Source organism: Anser cygnoides, chromosome 3, assembly GCF_040182565.1.
Source record: "Anser cygnoides isolate HZ-2024a breed goose chromosome 3, Taihu_goose_T2T_genome, whole genome shotgun sequence".
NCBI lineage: Eukaryota > Metazoa > Chordata > Aves > Anseriformes > Anatidae > Anser > Anser cygnoides.
The window spans coordinates 48538138-48558429 of NC_089875.1; the positions used below are offsets into that span (position 1 = coordinate 48538138).

Below are 20292 nucleotides of genomic sequence, written 5' to 3' on the forward strand. Positions count from 1 at the left end.
ATCTATGACTGCATCGCCTACATACACATTAACACCTCATTAACACTACTTGTACCTACAGAAGAAATCAAGCTTGGGAACAGCTCTGGCACAGAGTAAACAAGTCCTAGGTAGAAATCCTGCTTTTTTCTTCCAAGAGTACCAGAAGTAGCAGGTCCTTGATTGCAGCAGCTTTGTTCTTCCCATTTACGAGAACAGAAATGAAAAATTTCACCATTCTGTGATAAAGAGATCCCACATGAGAACTCATAATGATCATGATAAAAACAACAACAGCAAATTGAAGGTAACAGGAGTTTGTTGTTGTTGTTTTTAACATAGCACCACGTTTGTAGTATGGCTAAAATATCAAAATAACCTTTTGAGAAGAAAAAACGTCAAAAGTTGGAAGTAAAGACACATGAAAGAATAACAGAATAAACATTTTGCAAATGTTTAGTAGCCCTGAAGGTGAGATAGCATTAGAGATGGGCCACATCTAAAACCCCTTTAATGATAACGCTCAGTTCCCAGGGCATTCCCATTTTAACAAGATAGTACCCCACCAAAAAGCAGAGCTCCTTCTTGCTCTCCACCTCCTGCCAACTCAGCCATCTTTGGGGACCTCTTTAAAACACCGGCCTAGTGGAAAACAAGGTCATTAAAAACACATGGAGCAAGACCATGCCGTGCTGCTGCCTCGGTGGCTGGGGGAGCTGCAGCCTGGGCAGGGCAGTCAGCCAGCCCCATGCTTGCACCTCGCTTGCTGTTTTACTGAGTTCTTCTCTACCTCGTCATTAGCAGGCGAAGGGAGAAAATCTTCCTTAGGCCCATGCTGAATTTACACCCATTTCAATTCTCTAAAACCAATTTTGTTAAACCAGATCAGATGTTCTTATGCCGACTTAGCTAAAATCAATTCCTAATTGATTAAAGCCAACTTGAAATAAAATTGTCTAGGCTATAATAAAGGGTGTCCGCGGCAATTTAACTGACTGGATTTAAAATAACCCCATCAATTAAGCAGCTGCAACTACCGAGCTTTTCATGGCTGGGTTTGGTTCCTCCTCTGTGCTCAGGAAGCATTAGGTGCAGTGGGGACCTAATCCCTACCCGTGTATCCAATTGATGTGCTGCTGCAGTAAGGAAGTAAGCAACCAGAGCGCAGCTCACCATGCAGGGTATCAGGATGGAGATCCAGGGTCTACTCCCAGCTTTCTGGTCAGCCCTGTGCATTCTGCAGCCACAATACCCTCCTTTCATGCAGGTTAAGTGTGGAGAAGGCAAATTCCTGGGGGCAGGAGCCGTCTCATACCTTGTGCTTGCAGGCTACTCTCATCGGGGGGATGCAACCTTGTCTGGGCCTCTGAAGTGCTAGCATTAACCAAATATCTGCCTTTTTAAAAGGATAAACACTGTACCTTTCCACTGTGGTCAATTATTTTTTTTATATAAGCTTTCACGTGTCCATGAGTGTGAGAGAAAATGAATCTGAAGGTTGTTTGTCTCCATTTCAGGCTTCTGTCATGCTCTAAAATCACATCCAGATGGAAGAAAAATAAATAAATCATGGCCACAAACCTGCTGATGAAAGTCAGATGCACTAGCTGGAGTGATTTTGGGCGCTAACTATACATTTGGGGACTTTTGTAGGGAGATTCTGAGGTGCAGCAGAGCATTAGCACCCACTCGCAGAGTATAGCAGAGGGTCTGGGGAGGTTTGAAATGCTTGGCTGCCACCGCAGTCCCTCCTGTATCAGCTACAGGCCCCCTCAAGCTGGAACCCACACTAGGTTCGGAGTGCTCTCAGTTTTCAGGTGACAGCTCTAATCTGTTTCTAAGCTACTCAAAACTTCTGCAGATATTTTGGAAGGGTAAAGGCGGCAGCGGAAGGGTTGGGTGCTTGAAGCACTGAACATTTTCTCCCCGTGAAAGGAGTACTCCAAAGGTGTTCTGCCTGGCATGCTGGTCAGCAATGGGAATGAGGCTGGCTTCACTTTACCACCTTTAGGGTAACATATAGACTAACAGAAGTTAAACAGATCACGTCGCTCAGTCCTCTGTGTTGCATATCTTTCCTCTGCCAGCCCACAGGGAACTGAAAAATACCCAAACTGCTTAAGTGCTTATTCAGAACAGAAGTGAGCCAAAGCTGGAATTGGTTATGCAAACAATCCTGAACACTGGATTTGCCGGTAAGACAGGATTCGCATCCAGGCCACCCAGTCTTTGTTACTGCAAAACCAAAAATCAGACAGTGATTTTCTCCAAAAGAACCAGAATGATTCTATGTCTACTTCATTTCCACATTTTGATTCCCTGCTTTGCCATACAGCCCACTCAACATCCTTCCCCTTCCAATCACAGCTTCACGCTTCCAACATTTAAATGATTTACATTGCATTAGCCACATAAGAAGGGTTCTCCTTTTTATTACATCCCTTTTCAAATCAAAATCTTGTCCTGAAATCCATACAGAACAATGGTAAGGGACTAATGGACAATTAAAAATCTTCTAGTAAATGAAACATATTTTCCCCCCAAAAAAATCAGTTGATTACTTTGATTTTTTCCATCAGTAACTTCTTTAGCTACTCAAGAAATTATTTTTAAACTTCTTTCCTTCAATTCTTTTTTATGAGAAGTACTCAACTCTGATGAAATTCTGGTGAAAGTGGAATAAGTCACTACTTTCAATACCATCCTGAAGTGAGAAAAAATACATTTGTATCAACATATGTGTGTGTGTGTGCACGCACTCTTTACACACTGAATTATCCTTATATTAGACATAGATTTGAGTCATACCTTTTGGTTTAGATCCAAATTTGAATCCTCTCAAGTTTTGGAGGTGTTTGAATCTAAATTTGTTGCTCAACCCAAAATAAAATATAAATAAATAAATAAAAAGGATCCTATTCAAAATTAAGAATCCATTTAAAGTTCAAACATTTCTCACCAGTAACCTTTCCCTAAGCGGCAATGACATTTGAGCTTTGCAAATGACACACAGTCACATGAAAAACATAGAAACATTATGTCTCTACTAAGGTACCATCACAGGATGGCATTCAAATAAGCAACTAGAACTTCTGCCAGCATAAATCACTATATTCCCCCTGAGATTCCTACCACATGAAAACCAATATACCATGTAAAGGGACACAACAATTTCAAACTCACATTTTTATCCTTCATTGTGAAAGGGAACGATACTAAGTCAATAAAGAAAAATGACAATACATTTGATTCACTTTCTTTAAGCATTTGATAGGATTTTTACTTCTTCCTCTGTGTAATCAATGAACCTCGTTTGTGTAGGTTTTTCAAACATTAACAAAGGACTGTGTAACAAGATTGTGTCTAAATTATCAGAAATAGTGGAGAAAAAGTCAGGAATAGGAAGAAAGGAGCTTAGAAACAAGTGCTATATAAGAAATGCTTTTTATTTTGCAGTTGACCACATTCCAAGCTGAATTTGCCCTTTTCTTAACAACTTCAGTATAGATTTCTCCTAGTTGTAGTTCTGACAATTTAACATAATAAATTATGATACTAACATGCTAGGATACAGTTGTACTTAATAGCCTATTGAAGGCAATTAAGTCCTTGTGAAGGCATGCAGAACAAATTCCTGAGAAAAATATGAAAACACAACCCTAATAAATGACTTTAATCCACACAAAACTTGAAGTTTAAATTTCGAGTGTGTGGAAGAGTTAGCCATAAAGCCACAGGCAGGCTGGACAGCCCTACCAACAAAACGTCGTGTAACTGCTGCAGTTAAGCTGGACCAGATGATACGTGTCTCCAAACCTTTGAAGGTGGAGCAGTATCTTTTGTTTTGGAGAAAGAGCATGAATACAGTCACTGGAGGCAACACTCGTCATGTGTCCAGCCTGAGGAACAGACATCTCCCCCCACGCCATTACCCGCAGGACAGAAACCCACCCCACAAACCTTCCTTGGGTTGTCCTCCTCAGTTGTAGGGGGTCAACATCAAGGGCTGCACCAAAATTCCTGGCTGCACCATCACCCCAAACAAGCAGTGGATAAATGGCACAAAGGCTCTGCTCTTGCGCACTGCACCTTGACTTTAATCGTTGTAAATTTGAAGCCCAAATTCTGAGTGTGTGAAGGAGTTAGGCATAAATATATACCCATTTCTTGCAAACGATATGTTACCAACACTCAAGAATGAAGATGACACCTGTGCAGTCAACAGCAGAAGCTGTTGCTTTGCCAAAATTAAGCACTTATAGCAGAGAGCTTGCTTAATTTAAGCATGGTGACTACCCGTGTCTACCAGCTGTAGCCAGGGCCTGGGCCTGGGCCTCAGGCAGGATGAATTGCTCCTCACAATCCCGTGCCGCAGTGCATCGGCAGCCACGATGCCTGCCTTTGCCTCTACAGCACTTGCTTTAAAGGCCAGCCTTCTGCCTCCATCAGTTTGATTTGCAGATTACCACAAAGAACTTCGTAAGTTTGCACTTGAATAATAAATACATAAATAAACTGGCATGAATAACACTCCTGGGAAATCAGCAATGAATTGCCAGGTGTATTTCTTACTCGGGGGGAAGAAAAAGAGAAAGAGAGAAGATGAATAACTGGGAGAGAATTATGCTCCAAACCTTCCCTGGTCATGGAGTATTGACAGAATAAGAACTGCTGAACTGTGGGCTATTTGGAAATGCATTTGTCAGTCAGTGCACAACCTCCCCAAAGTCTGAGCCTTATATTTGGTTAATGCTATTAGTGCTCAGAAAGACTATTAGGAAACTGACAGATGAAAATGATATCTCAAATTAGTATTTCTGGCTGTTTTTCCCTCCTCTGGGTTATTTCTACAAATCAGATGTTGTGAATTCTTATCTTGTTCCCAAATCGAATAACTCCAGTGAGCGGCACAGGCAGGTTTTGAAAGAGGAATCTCCAGTGGTCTGTGCCTCAGAGCTGTGGTTTATTCTCTCCCTCCTTGACTTTGAGGCAGCTTCATTAACTTGGACTTAGACTCTAGACTCAACTCCTGTTGTGGAGAGAAAAAAAAAAAAGGGCATGAAAGAAAACCTCAATGTGATCCAGACAGACCTTGAAAAATTAGATCCACAGCAAAAAGAATACAGTCGGAACTTGCAAAGACATTTTATTTTATTGGCCTTGTAATTTCCTCACTAAACACGCTTTTAGCAGCCTACCCCTCTCAGAATCTTAATCATCTAACGGTCCCTCATAATGGCCCCATTCATGGCTCTGCAGAGCAAAAGCACTGTGATATCGCAAACACAGGAACTCAGAAGATACAGCATGTTCCCGAGGAAGGGCTGCACACCCACAGATAGTTGGCAGAGGGAACTTGCTACTTGGAGAACATAAAATAATACAAATATGTGGATTTTCTTTCTTTCCTTCTTTCCTTCTTTCTTACTTCCTTTCTTTTTATTTTTTCTGAAGCAAGGAAGAAGAGATGCTGTGGCTGATCTGTGTGTAAAGAAAAAAAAACACACTGATATACAGTTCTGAATAAAGCTGAATATTATAGGCTCTCCATCTCTCTCCTCCACCATTTCCGACTGTTCATTGACTACTATAAATTAATATGACGTGATATATTGTACGGGCTGGAGACATTTTATGAGCTTTTGAAATCTTTTTCAACAGGAAATGTGAGGCATCACTTACTGTTCAGGCTTTTTTGGTTTTGTTTGTTTGGAAATGAACCATAGGCTGAAAATATTTCAGCTGGATCAGAACAAAGAATAATGAGTTGGTCAGCATCCTTGAGAACTGCACATTTTCAGTGATCCAAGTACATACTTCTGCAGATCTTTTCTATGATAGCAGAAAAAAAGAAAATACCATTGCATCAGGAGGTAAGTAACTGCAAAGTTTTCACAAGCTACTAGCCCTGAGATTCTGTTATCCCTGAAGCCCCCAATGATTTATGTTTTCTAGGTACTCTTTGCAATCATTTTTTTTTTCTTAAATTCAGACTGACTTGATCTAAAAAAAAAGGGGGGGGGAGGGGGGGAGAAGATTTTCCAAACAGAAGCTATAACACATGAAAAATATAGCCCCAGAAAATTATGTTTCTTCACTTATATTAAATAAAAACCCTTTCAGAAAAACCTGTAACTACTGAAATAAACAATACTACAGTTCAATTAAAAAATAAATAAATCACTGTTCAGAGGAAATATCAACTCCTTGGGATGATAGTTTAATTAATACACCTGATATTCTAATAGTCCCAGTTATTTCAGGATCTGTTCAGGTCCCCAGAACAGACAGGTCCCCAGTCTACTCATTTAATACTGACCAAGAGCATCTGGATAACTTTATGAAGCTCTACCAGTTTTTATTCCAGCAGGAAGCAGTGTGCTCCCTCCAGAACTGGTAGACTAGGCAAACACCATGATCTGTATTCCTAGCTACAATGGGAAAACTAAAGTAGTCCCCAAAACGATGGTAAGAATTATGCGGAAAAATTGAAAAAAAAAATAAAAATTAAAAAAAAAAATTATCTAGGACCCCCACAAGATCAAGGCAAAGTTTACGTTTGGTCCACATCCAACCAGCCTAGCATGTGCAGATGTGATCCAGATCAATTTCCATATTAGAAATATCTAGATTAAAAAAAAAAAAGGGGGGGGGGGTAAAGAAAGCAACAAGAACTATTGCAACTATTGTATAGCATACAGAGAGTACTACGTACCTAAAGATTTATGGATGCATCCACACTTGAAACTATGATGCAAGGTAAGAACCTAATCAAAATGGTTTTGTGGACAGGGCTTCTTTCCAGAGTCCTGCTTTTAATTACCAGAGAGGCCACCTCAGAGAGGACACTGTGGCTATCCAGCAGCCTGTGCATGAGCCTCGTTAGGAATCACCTTTGTGTTGGTTGTGCTCCAGGAAACTCATCATACAGGCATGTAAAGACCCACCACAACACTGGTACCTTGTAAGAAAAACAAAGGAGTCTAGGAGAAAGAAACAGCTTATTTCTGCCCTGTGAAAAATGTCTCCTCCAGAAGAGAGCAAGCAGATAGCTGTATGCGTGCCAGACTACCGAACCGCACCTGTCCTAGACTGATACAGCAGCATCACTCTCCACATTTCATGAATAATAAATGCGTGTGTTAAAGGAGGGGATTGCAAGAGAAGATAGGGTGAAGGAAAGCGTAAGTTAAACCGCAAGAAATGCATCTAATACTTGCCTTTACCAACTGAAGCCCAGAGTTTTGCATCACTAGGCAGAAGGAACAAATTGACCTCTTCACGGAAGTGGAGCACTGGAGATGTTTAATGAATTGCTTCAGAAACAGAATCAGTTCTACACCGAACACAGGTATCGCAGGGAGGAAAAAAAAAAAAAAGACACATAAAAGCACTGTGCAAACTGCTGACAGCACTAGCTATGTGAGAGACAATCAAGGTACTTAACGTTTTAAAACACATGCCTGACATAATAACCAACGCTGCAGAATCCTCATCCAGACACTGAATGAAGAGGAGCAATACTACACTAGGATCATAAAAGATATCCTTTAAGCCTCTTGCATAAATGCATGTGTTCTGAGCTGGAGAAATGTTAACTTACATCCTTCATGCACCTAGGGGCCGTTTTCCACCTCAGAAGCTGAGGGGAGCAGAAGGGGGCATCATGCTATTGATTTTCTACCAACATGTTTAACCTTCCACTGCTGCTGTCAGCACTTCCAGTGTTAATGCCAACAGCAAGTGAACTACCTGCTGGCGTGCAGAGGGATTGTTTCAGCTGTAAGATTTGGGAAATCAGAGGTCCCTCTCCCGGCCGAGGGTTAATTATTTCAATGTCCATACCTGAAAGGGTGTGGATGAAGGAGAGAAAGGGGAGGGGTGTCTGCAAGTTCAGACAGCGTTTCCTGCACGACTCACAAGCAGCCGCTCTGTGATTTCCCTGTGCCTTTGGTTCTGAGTCACACAGTAACACTCACCAACTAGAACATACACAGTTCTTCTAATGAATATTTCCTTTAACAAGTGCTGTGCTGTAGCACAGCAGCAGTGCTCAGGCTGTGGGTGGCGAGGAAGCAGCAGCCACCGTCCAGCTTTCAGGCCCTACAGGGGCTGCTGGAGCAGAGACAGGCGTTTTGCAAGAGTCAGTAGCTGGAAAGGCTGGTAACAGCTTGTGTAGCCCTGCATTTCTGGGTCACTAGGGCAGGTTCAGAAGCACAGAGGAGCCGGCTTCATCTCTCCAGCAGTCACCTGGTGCCCACACAAAGTGAGGCAGTTGCTTCAGTCCCGTTCCTCCCGAGCAGCTGCTTGTGCTCGCTGCGAACCCACGCTGGCTCCTTGATCACAGGCTCCTTAGAAAAGCACGGCAGCGAACCGATGTATAGCTTGAACTGCTCCCCAACGCCTGTGAAGCCTGATTTATATCAGGCAGCTGATGTGTCATCCTTACAGTAAATTACAATTGTCTTGAACTTTTGACCAACTTACCTCCACTCTGTCTACTAATGTAGCTCCGCTGAGTGTAATTCACACACTTCCCACTGTTGCAGCTGCTGTCTATAAAAGGAACCTCGGCAAGCAGGAAAACAAAGTCTCTCCTTGTCCCATACATACACAAGACCCGCACATGCACGATTCACAGCAAAGGAGAGCAATATTCAGTCCCAAAGCAACTGCAGGGCTGCACTGCAGTAACATGCAGACAGGCAAGGGCCGAGCACTTCCAGCAGCACCCGGGGGTGCCCCAGCACCCTGCCTCAGCACCCTGCCACAGTAATTGCTCCCCTCTAATGAGGCAGCAGGTACCAAGCCTTAGTACCACAGAGCTATGACGGAGTTTCCTAAAATGTACTCAATACAATTTTTGTTGTTGTTATTACCTCCTCCAACACAGTTTGGGCTTGCAACATTAAGACAGCTTGGGTTTGCATACAGAGGGAATACAAATAGCTTTCCTGCAAAATAAGTGGTGAAAACACACCATTCGCCGGTGCTGCGTGGCTTGCAGGATTTATCGTCTCCCGTTTGGGATGAACTGCGCAATTCTCTTGCGGCATTGCCATTATGAATAATGTGGCCACTCTAAACTCACACTAATAAAACCTGAATGTATCACCACATTGTTCGGCGCTATGTATAGGAGAGACCCATCCATTAGTGAGGCGGGCACTGAAAACTCTTTGTGACAGGAGCAGTGCAGGGACAGCTTCACAGCAGCTATTCAGAGCCACTTTACAACTTCCTGAGCACAGCCGAAGCTGGGCTGCCTGCCAGCACTTTGGGAAATGGTTGGCAGAGGAGGCTCTGGCCACTGATTTGTAGATCACATGAATCCCCAGGCAAAAGAAAAGGGGTAGTGAGAGTACCTGTTAGAGGGTACTTCTAGCATGCTCACGGCCCACCTTTAGCATTTGTTTCAGCCCACCCATGCCTTTTACAAGTCCCATGGCAAAATCAGATTACTAAGATTGTGCAAATTGGACAACCGCCCCATTACTTTAGCTACAGTTTTGCTATTGGTGACCACCGTAGCCTGCATGGACCATCAGAAACGTTCAAACCTGAGTGTGGTAGGCAGCCACGCCAATAACAGAGGGACAACCCAGGGGTTCCTGAAGCACCATGCTCTGAAGGAAGTTCCTCCAGCTCCTGGGGCTGCTAATGTGGTAGGGCAGGAGTAGAAGCACACCAGATTTTCTGCTGCTATTAGCCCTGTTACAGCAGCCGAGCATATGACCACATAAAGCACGTCTGCCTACTCAGAGCAGAGTCAAAACCAAAAGCAATGAATATCTATCAAGCAATACTATCTTCTCCCTAGCCAAAAGCCTTCAGACTTCTTCGCTAATGGCTCACACATGCTGCTTCCTGCATGCCCCATGACCAGGCTGGCTGGTCTCCATTTGTCCCGCTTCAAGACACTTTAATTTGATGAATGCTTTAACCCTAGAGAGCTACTCAGGAATGTACTCACACCATGTGTTACATTTCTTCTGCATGAAGATCCTAACAAATATCTTGCAGAGTTCAACTGCCTTCCTTTACAGAAAGCCACATCTTTGCTTCTGGATTGCCCTTTCCTCCAAGCAGCAGTATTTAGCCATGCAAAACAGTCCTGCGAATTCACCCGACTGCTGTGGCACAAAGACAGCCCTGACAAGAAAGTTTAAATTGAACATTTTTCAGTGGATGACAAATCTTGGCCTGCCTGAAGCCTCTGAAAGCCCAAAATGCGATGCAAATTAAAGTTCAAGGAGCCTAGAAGGAAACTATTTTAGCTTTAGGCTTTCAACCAAGAAAAAAAAAAGTTTAAAATTTTATTTAAAATAGCAGTTCAATCATTTACTTTCCCAATATTAATGAACGCCTTCTGTATGTTTCCCCAGATAAGGCTGTGATTCACGTCGCAGGCATACCCCAGAAACTCAAAAGGTCAGAAAGATGGCAACAAAGAGTTTTGTTAATATTACCTAGAATCCACTCTGTTCCTTCAGCTATTTTAGTATCAGTAAATAATTCTTTACGTTTTCTGACCTAAGCAGTTCCGTTTGAGAAGTTTCCCAGCCTGGATGTTTCTAAAATGTTACCAAATGATTAAACACAAATCCTCAAATGAAGAGAGCAGGTTTTATTAAATATCCCAGAGCAGTGCTGTCTGCCCACACTTATGCCCATGTCTGGCTGCTGGCTGATAAACGCCTTGGCTTTAAGATATTACTTATTAGCATGCCTGTATATTTCCACCTCACACAGCCACCCAAGGGTGATTGCTATCTGTTAATTGAATTCCGTGCCAGTAACTGTGTCTTTGTGTGCCTACCATTATAATTTCGAGGATTGTGACTTCATTTCTTATTTACAAGTTGCAGCGATAAAAAAGTATTTATTTATATATAAGTAAATATAACATTTTTTTGTAGCTATATGGGGGGTGGAAATCACATGTGAAATGCACAGGTGTCTCTGTTCTTTTGCATTCCTTTTTCTCTTTCGTTTTAAAGGCATTCTGATTCTCAACTGAAACAGAGCTTGTGTGGGGCAGTGAAGGGAGAAGGGGGTAGAGAAACAAAGAGAGGTGCTTACATTCAGAGCAGAGCAAGCTGAGGCTGTAGAAGTACTTAGGTCCTCACTTTCCCAGCACTGGACTCTGTGTTGCAGGCTTATTGGAGTAATGATTTACACATAGACTGCACTTTATTCAAGCATTTCAGAGCCGTTTACCGTCACTGCCTTCATAACAATGTTTTATGGAATACTTCTGCCATTATTCTAGATGAGAAAATGTGATGTGGACATTGATTGAGTCTCCCAAGACCACACTGTGAGACTGAGGTAGGACTAGGTGAGAGATCCAGCCGACGACACAGGACCACACTGACACCTGAATGGAGCCTGGCATGTCTGACCCTCAGGCCTGCATCTTGGCGACAAGAACCCATGCCTCAACTAGCTTGTGCTGGCCGCCAAAAGGAAGCTGAAGCTTTTGAAAAGACATTAGACCTTTTGAGTGGTAAGCACAGGAAACTCCTGAACCACCAACCACAGTTGGCTGCTACTGCGGGGAAAGCTTGTCTATAATCCCTTTCATAAATGCATGGGGATTCACTTTATAATACCTCCTGGCTTTCTTGCCCCCATTACGTCTGCAGGAAAGTTGTTCAAGAAGCTCAGTCCTTGAAGGATCAAAAGCTGATTTCTCTTATTAAGACCCACAACAAGCAGTTAGTAAGGAAGTGAATGTTAAAGAGCTTGGAAGGGGTTGTGGCCACCACAGATTAAGGGTCTATGGAAATGCAGGGTGATCTCTTCTATCCAGCCAATTAATATTTCACAAAAAAAGCAGTCAAGCCTACAGTCAAGCAAGCCCTTGTTACAGTGTCCTGTATGGAAACGGATTTCTTCCTACCCAGGTTACGCTTCTGAGCACGCCTGCTGTGAGAGCTCGTGTTCCCAAATGTCTGCAGAGGCAGCACCTGAGTAATGAATCAGTGCCTCCCTATCTGGATGTCAGGCACTCGCAAAACACTAGTTATTTAGTAGGAAACATTATGGAAGCCTTTCTTTTTAATAAGATTCCCAATATTTCCTGGAGCCTGTCTACATGAGAATCTCCTTCATCACTGATTTGCTTTACCTTTTTCCATAGCCAGAATGTGCTGATCTACAAGTGAATTAACATAAGCACCCCAGGAAGTTATAAAGTGTTTTGTGAACTGGAAATAAAAGGTTCAGGATCAGATTCATTTTAACAGCCTGGGAAATCTTTATCCAAATGATACTACTGTAGTCCAACCAGTCCCCAGTTTAAGAACACTTCTTGTCTTTAGTCTGGCTTTTATTAAAAAGCAGGATGCATATTGCTATAAATTAGCTCAAGAAAAAAATCTTTGCTTGAATTCTTTATATTCATCACTGATTCAGCTAACACTAAAAAATTGGCTTCAGCTACCCTCCCTTTGTCTTACAAGTCCTCTATAAATTGTATTATTTAGAAAATGAAATACAGTTACTGTTTTCAGGGAAAAAATACTTCCAAGGACAAATTGTTTGCAATATAATAGATGGAAGCAAGAATGCCATTTATTATTGAGATCACTCAACCTAATCTGTAAATTTATTTTGGCTGTTTAGAACTTAGGCAAACTTTATCCACTTGAACTATTTTATTTTTTTTTTTCAGATTGGGTGTCACCCTCACAGTAATTATATATTGTGCTGAATTTAAGTTCCTGGATTTTGCTTTCTTAAAATATAGGAAAGCATTGTGTGTGCAAAAGGGCCCTCAAAAAACATTCTTCTAATAAACCTTCCAATAATCTTGTTGGACGATGTCAGAATTAACAGGGTTGAAACATTTCAGGATGATTCTGCAGGTGATTTGATAATATTTAAAACCGGAATAGTAAAAATAAATAATATATGCTCTGAAACCAAAGGAAAACCACGGGTCCACAGTGAAACAACCAGCAGTGCGAACTACCTTCTTCAGAGTCTGAATTGCTTACATTTTTTTCTGTCAAAAATATCATCACAAACACAATGTTCCTACAAAACATTTCAATTCTGACAAAGCAGCATTTCCTGGTGGAAGATATTCTGGTCAAAAACCTTTCAACAAAATGTACTTCAGACTCAGGCTTTGATTATATGAGAACACAGTGCTCTTTCAAATGTCTCAAATGCAAAATTAGTCCTGCTCTGTGCATAGCTCAGGACTGAGAGGTAAATTAATGCAGGGTGTTCTCTTGCTGCAAGCTCTTGCTATTGGGATGGGAAAATCAGACACATGCTCGCTAAGCCAGGTCAGTTGCTTAGGTGACCAAATCCGGGGAAGAGTTCTCATCTGAGAAACATTGTGAATTTGGCCCTGGTCTGATCCCAAGGCTTGGCCAGAGACTGGGGCCTTGGCCAGCGGCACAGTCATGCACCCATCGCGGCTGAAGGCTCTTGGGAGACAAACAGAATCTGCTCCATAAAGGCCATCTTATAAGGCACACGTATATAACTGAGGACTGAATTTAGATTATACCTTAACTTGGATGTTCCGTAAATCTTAGTCCTTGGCTCTGCAATGTTAATATTTTTTGAATCTGTAATTCTTGTTGTATAATTGTATATAGTACATAATTACTCATAATTCATTACTGCACATGCGGCACTGCAGACAATGTTTAGACATTAAATCTCAGCTCAGTGATTGAATAGAGGGTACAGTAAAAATAAATATCCATGTATTTCATAAATATTTGCATAATGAGCTATTTAAATGCAAGAGATTCTAACATATGTAAACAATTGGAAATACTGTATGTGTGTAATTCTAAAGTGGATGCAAAAATATACACAACTCCTTCTAAAATCATATGATTTAGGAGTCAAACATAGCATTTTTTTTAAGGTTTTATGTATTCCAGTACTACAGACTGTAAATACCCATTGTATTAAAAACATGTTGCTCAGTACAATTAGTGAGTAAACTGTATGACTCAGACCCTTGGGCGACAAAGACAGTGGAATAAATGAGCCTTAGTTACTGTCCAGTTACGGTGAAATCTCTTTGCAGACTGAAGACATCCAAATGGCTACTGAACAAAGTCAGCACAATCGATCCTCATTCAACAAATACCAGAGGAAATAAGTTTTCCATAGTTACAATGCTCCCACAGAATACACTGTAGAACTTCTCCTGCAGAACTGCCTCACAACTCAACGTGCAGCAGTACATGCAATGGGAACTGAGAGGCTATCTCGACAAAAACACACCCCTTGCTTCTTATGGTCTTGATGCAATCTGAGGTTTCTGGACCTGTGCATCAAATGGCACCTTAGGCTCTACAACCCAGTTCCACAGATTAAGTGGTTCAGTTTGGTTTCTGCAGAGGAAATGTAATGGTAGAGGATGGAGGGAACAATAAGACTTTCAAAGTGAAAGCTTTTCTTTGTGTTAATAACCAGCCTGAGCTAGCTGTCAAGGAGAGAAACAATGAGCATTGTACTTAGTAGCTAGGCTGCCTACTGACTAATTACTGCCTTTGCAGAAAGCAGCTTCTGCGCTAAGGACCAAAGCAGTCGGATCATATCCACAGTCCCACCTCTGAGCTCACAACAGATTAGAGAAAATGAGCAGTGGACTGTTGCTCCCATCTCCCTCAAACTCCATGACTCCTGCATATCAGACGGACACTGCTGACAGGATGCATCCCACCTCCCTCGGAGCACTCCACATTTCCATGCCAGAGGGTTAGGGTTGGGAACAGGGCTCTGTAATGGCCAGAGGGTGTTCAACAATCCTCAGGGTCTTCAGTTGTTCTCCTGGTAGTGTCCTAGCTGACAGGGCACGAGTGGTGAAAACCAAGGTGGCCCAGGAGGAGGAGAACCCCAGCAGCACCCAGCACTCCCAGGAGGTGAACAGGAGTCTGGCATGACCAGAAGGAGATGGACAAGGGTCTTCTGTCTTCAGTGGGACTCAATCACTTTAGAGCACGTGTTTTTCCCTCATCCTCCCCAGATCATCTATGTGACAGGCCCATATCAGAGCAGCTGCCAGTAGCTCCCTGGCCAAATCATCCCGAGACCTCAGGGTGACAGGGACATCCCAGCAGCATCCCACTTCCCAGGTGATAACCTGCTGCCCCTGCCATGCTTCAGGCTGCAGAAAGTCTGCCTGTGTCCTAAACAATGTCTCTTGTAACAACCCAGGCCCTGGATCTTTGTGCATGTCAAACTCCTGGCACCTGAGCAGTTAATAAATGTTTGAGTCACTGGGGAGCTAATTTAAGATAGCCCACTATAACTGGGTGTAGCAAATAATTGGCAGACTGAAGAAATGGAAGATAATATGAGATGCCTTTGGCTGGGTGTGGGTGTTTATGTGAAGCATAGGGAGCAGTGTTTGACTCACAGGCTAAGTTAGTTAGGCCAGATTTAAGGCAATGGAAACTTCAGTATGAATTCTGGGGAGGGAAGAAATTAATGTCATTCTCTTCTATGGGCATTTAGTTTCAATATTAAGCTCAAACAGATTTTCATTAGTAATGCTCCCAGTCATCAGACAGCTCTAAATTTTCAAAGCCTCCCTTCCGAACTCCTACACTACATTTCAGACATGTTGTGTCCAATTCATGACAAGCCCTGCATCAAAAAAAATATTTTCTGCCCAGGCATTTCACATGCTCAGAGGCAAAAAAAAGGAGTCCTCTGAAATGCCACACAGGAGAAAGCCATTTGGGTTGTGGGGGAGAGTCACTCAGTGTGCAAACCACAATCACAGTCATATTTCTTGTACCTTCCAACAATCAACCCACAAAGCTAACACCACTCAGAAATGCTTTTAAGAGATTTCCTACTCACCTGTAATAAAGACAACATTTACACTGCTGCTCCTTGTTGAGCAGCTGTTCTTAAAACCAAGTGTTCTAGACTAACCTGTTTTCAAAAGAAGCTTGAGAAGTAAGAAAATATGCCTTCTGAAGATAGAGGAAAAAGGTCAATCAATTAGTATTCCACCCATTTCTCAAAGTCTCATAACATAAAATGCTATTATTTAGAATAATAGTATTAAAATAATATTTAATTAATACAGGGTAGTTTTGCACAGAAAGAAATCTCTCTTTCCTTTTTTCCACCCAAAAAATGAAGGCTCTGAAATTAAATTATTCTGGTAGTGGAAAGCATCTCCAGATCTTCAGCACAAACAAATGTGCAGGGAGTAAGCACTTTTGACAAAACTTATTTAACAAAAACGTCTCTATATATCACATACTTTTCCAGCCTTCTCTCACTGTCCTTACTTGCATGTCTAGTATCTGCTTCAGACCAATGCTCTTCTAAGAATAAAAGGTTAAGGTGGACCTAGCTCATGTCTGAACATCTGGATGTGCTGAGATGCACATGTCCTGAGAGGGGGCAGCTGGAGCTGGACACCTAAATCCATGGTACATTGCATAGGCTATCTTTAAACTCTGGATAAACAAAGTCTGCATTATCCCACAGGCTTCTTTCAAAGTGCAACTCTCCAGAAATACCTTTGAGAAATTAAACGCCAGACCATCACTTCTCAGCACACTCTCCAGAAGTGCAGGGCAGAGGAGGAATGGAGGACTTCAGCACAGGACCCATGGTGTATGGATGGCGTACATTCACAGACAGCACGGGCATAGGCAAAGACCCTCCTTCTATTTGCAAACATGCAAGCACCACACAGCCACTCAGATGTGCTCATGTCTCCCTCCCAGCAGACTGTCTGCTTTCATTACTGGAAGGCCTCTTACACCAGAAAATTTCTTCCGAACAGAGGCACCTCCTGCTCCCAGACCTGCCCCTGCCCGCTGCCTCTCCCAGCTTGCCAGGGACCTAAGCCATAGGGTCCTTCCTGGTGCCAGGTGCCAGGCATTGCCTTTCAGGCGCTGGCTGGGCAGAGGCAGGCAGCAAGTGGTGCAGGAAGTGGGGAGCAGCAGCTGCACCACCACGTGCTAACAGAAATAAGCAGGGCTTCTGTCAAGGGTCCTCTGTGCAGCTGCATGCTTTACATACCTTGGGACAGCTGTGCATTAAGGCCAATGCTAGTCTTTAATTGCAAATTGCTTTAAGCAGCTGTTTAAAAAGCAATCCACCTATCTTGACCTCCTCTTGCCATCTCAAGCAGCACTTTGGAAATTGTTACACAAAGGCCATCTCCAAACGGAGCAATGTCATCTCCATGGGGTGAGCGTGGCAAAATGTCCAAGTTTTGGGGAATGGGCTTCAAACATGTATGCACCCTGATATTTCTGAGAGCAAGGATAAAATAGACTAAAAGGAATCAGAAACAGAGATTTCTCTTTCAGCAGGCATAGACAGACAATCCACTTGTGGAAACTGAAGAAGGAAAGGTTGTGCATTTTGAAAAGCAGACGATCTGGATCTGCACCAACAGCTCTTTATAATCCAGTGGTGGAAGGTCTAATTGAGGCTGTACAATTACTTCCTCTCTATATAAAATGAAATGCGCACTCCCTTAGTGGTTATCATTGGTGAAAAAACAAAACAAAACAAAAAAAAAAAACAATGGGGAAAAGGGTTGAAATACACTGCAGGATCAATTTTAGTTGTAATGATTTTTAACATTTCATCTATACGTTTAACTGGCTGAAGCGGGTGGAAATAAATATTATGTTAGCAACTGTGTCATGGGATGAGGCTTTGCTTTTGATTAAAAAAATAAAGGGAAACAACCACCACCATTTTATAGATATTGTAATTTGTTCTACATACAGTTTTTCAATAGTGAGGTGTACTAAAATATTTAACTGGTAAATAAAAATGCCTGTAAACTTCTAAAGACATCTTCAGAGCACCTGGACAAAGACTGAAGAATGTCCTTTCATGCTGTGTTGTCTTGTAATATTTAACATAAGCCTATATAAAAAGATATGCACATGCATAGAGTATCACACACAATTATCACTTCATACATCACTTCCATATAATAAAATATACTAAGACTACTGTTTTTTCAAACCTTATTATGCATTGGTCTGTTTCTTTTTTTTAATGATATTAACAATTATTTGTCTCCACATCGTTTGTTTTATTAGCACACAGTGCAAACTGAAATCACAAACCGAGATACAAGTTCAAGCTCAGACACCAGTCCCAGATTCCCCCACTGCAGAGCAGTTTGGAGTTCATGTTTAAAGAACCAGAAACATAAAGCCTAATTAATGCATTTTTTCGTTATAAAATATGGAATATATGCACCAAGCTGGAGGCAAAAGACCACCAGCTATTACATGATATCACATAATTTGATCTCTTAAATCTCAGACATCAGTAATATTAGTGATGTAAATAAATAAATGAAACAAAATAAAACAAAAAAATCTGACATGTAACATGTCTAGGGGCCTCGGTTCAATTTTAAACATCTGAACCTTGGGTAACAATCCAGACTTTTCCACTGAAGTTTTTACCCAGTGGATGTTTATTTTTCTCCAGCGTAATTTGATGCTGCTGTTGGTTTTGGCATTAATACATTAAAAGTTAAATTTATGTCAGCACCAACAGATCAACTATCAGCTGTTGCTATTAACTTTGACATCAAAATCATTAAGAAATTGCCATCATGTAAATTAATTATCAGAATTGTATTGGCATGAATGCATAACGATATTACTCATGCAAATAATTAAAGAAAATGCACAGTGAAAAACACATTAGAATAATGGCACAAAATGTCATTATTCTGGCTTCTTGACAACAAGGCACTATTAGTTTTCAGCACAGTGAACTTTAAGGTTAACAGAAAGAGACAGGGAAGTCCAGTGCAGGGCTAAAGCTGCTCTTATTTGTGCCTGTATTTATTCAGCGTACGACACGGTAGGAATGAAAACCAACATTTTTAAACTCATCGGAGAAAGCTTTTTACATCACTCTGGGAGAAATTAAAAAAAAGGAACAAGAGAGCAGCAGAATGACTTATAGTGCTGTTGTCCAAAGATATATGTTCTTTTGTTGTTGCCAATTTCAAGTCTCAAAGGACCTCCAGCACAGAAGGGTTGCTGTTATTAAAATGCTGGCATATTTCTGAGCACAGGAGAGTAATAATTAACCTGAAAGTATTTAGGTTATCTCCTTCCACCCCCTACCCAAAAGGTAATTATTACTGATCAGTGCGCAGGGAGAGAGCGCGGTGATTACGGTACATGTGTGCGGTCTCTTAATTTAATGTGCAATGGGCTGAGGCAGCTTTTTCGTCAACAGCAAAAGACTGTCCACTCCAATAGAACAAACATTACTAACGAGTCCGTAGTGCACGCCAGCTTACTCACCAGCTGGACACATTTCTCTTAAATGTCTCTCCCCATTCCCTCCCAAGCCAACGGAAGAGGTGTTTCTCAGTCATGGTTTTGTACTTGAACCAGAAATTATACTATAGAAACAATGCAAAAAGGCAGTCATTTAGCAGGGTCTTGCCTTCCATCTCCCGTCTCCACTAGGCTAAGGAAAACCCATGCGTCCTCAAAATCAGGAGTTTACATCCTACAAACAAAATTTGATGTTTTAAAAGTTAAAGCATGGGGGACAGAGCCTTATGTGTCTTCCTGTAGAAAGCAACTCCTAATGACAATCAAAAGAAATGGAATATCTCCATGGTAAAGCAGAGGGCTGGGAAACAGGACATCTATGTCCTTGGCCCCATCCTTGTTATTCTGCATAATTTCAGGCAAGTCACTTAAATGGCTTGCTTTAAATTCTTTGCTGTTGCCAAAGTGAGAACAACAGTGCCTACCACACAGAGATGTGGTAAACACACTGCAATAAAAAACATAAATAAATCCATAAATTAAAACTAGTGAAAGTACCTAGGCATGCACAAATATCCTAGATGTTCCTGAAAAAATCCGTAAAAGATCCATTTCTGATCTAGCGCCCAAATTCTGCCACTGAGGCTGCCAGTACAGGCTCCTGCATGTCTGAGGAGTCACTTCTAAACCTCAGTTCAGACCCTCCTTGTCACGGCAATTTCTAGTCTTGACAGAATGAACCTCGGCACAGAAACGGGATGTACAGGCGGGCAAGCTAAGCCTCAGTGGTGTCCAAAGGTTCGGTTACTGTTTAGATCTCCTGGCAGTTCAGAGGTTATTTTCTAGTTTGCCAGGGGGGTGGGGAAATGCACAGAGCAAACTATTTTAGGGCAGCCAAGGTCTCTGGCAACAATTTGGATCATAATTAATATCAGGGCAGTGGCAAATGTAATTAAAAAAATATATAATTCTGGTTTTCTTTAAACTTTGTAACATGCCCCAGGGATGGCTAACTTTTCAGGTATGCTGT

The 20292-nt window shown here is 41.8% G+C and overlaps 1 long non-coding RNA gene across 1 annotated transcript in view; it reads right to left on the reverse strand.

Moving 5' to 3' along the window:
• The window catches only part of LOC136790427 (uncharacterized), a 276363-nt gene that overhangs the window by 79528 nt on the left and 176543 nt on the right, over window positions 1-20292 (reverse strand). Inside the window, exons 6-8 of the long non-coding RNA XR_010830321.1 lie at window positions 7200-7315; window positions 5662-5811; window positions 60-5008 (exon numbers count right to left, since the gene is read on the reverse strand). This is a non-coding gene — a long non-coding RNA (uncharacterized lncRNA). The remainder of the gene's footprint in view (window positions 1-59; window positions 5009-5661; window positions 5812-7199; window positions 7316-20292) is intronic.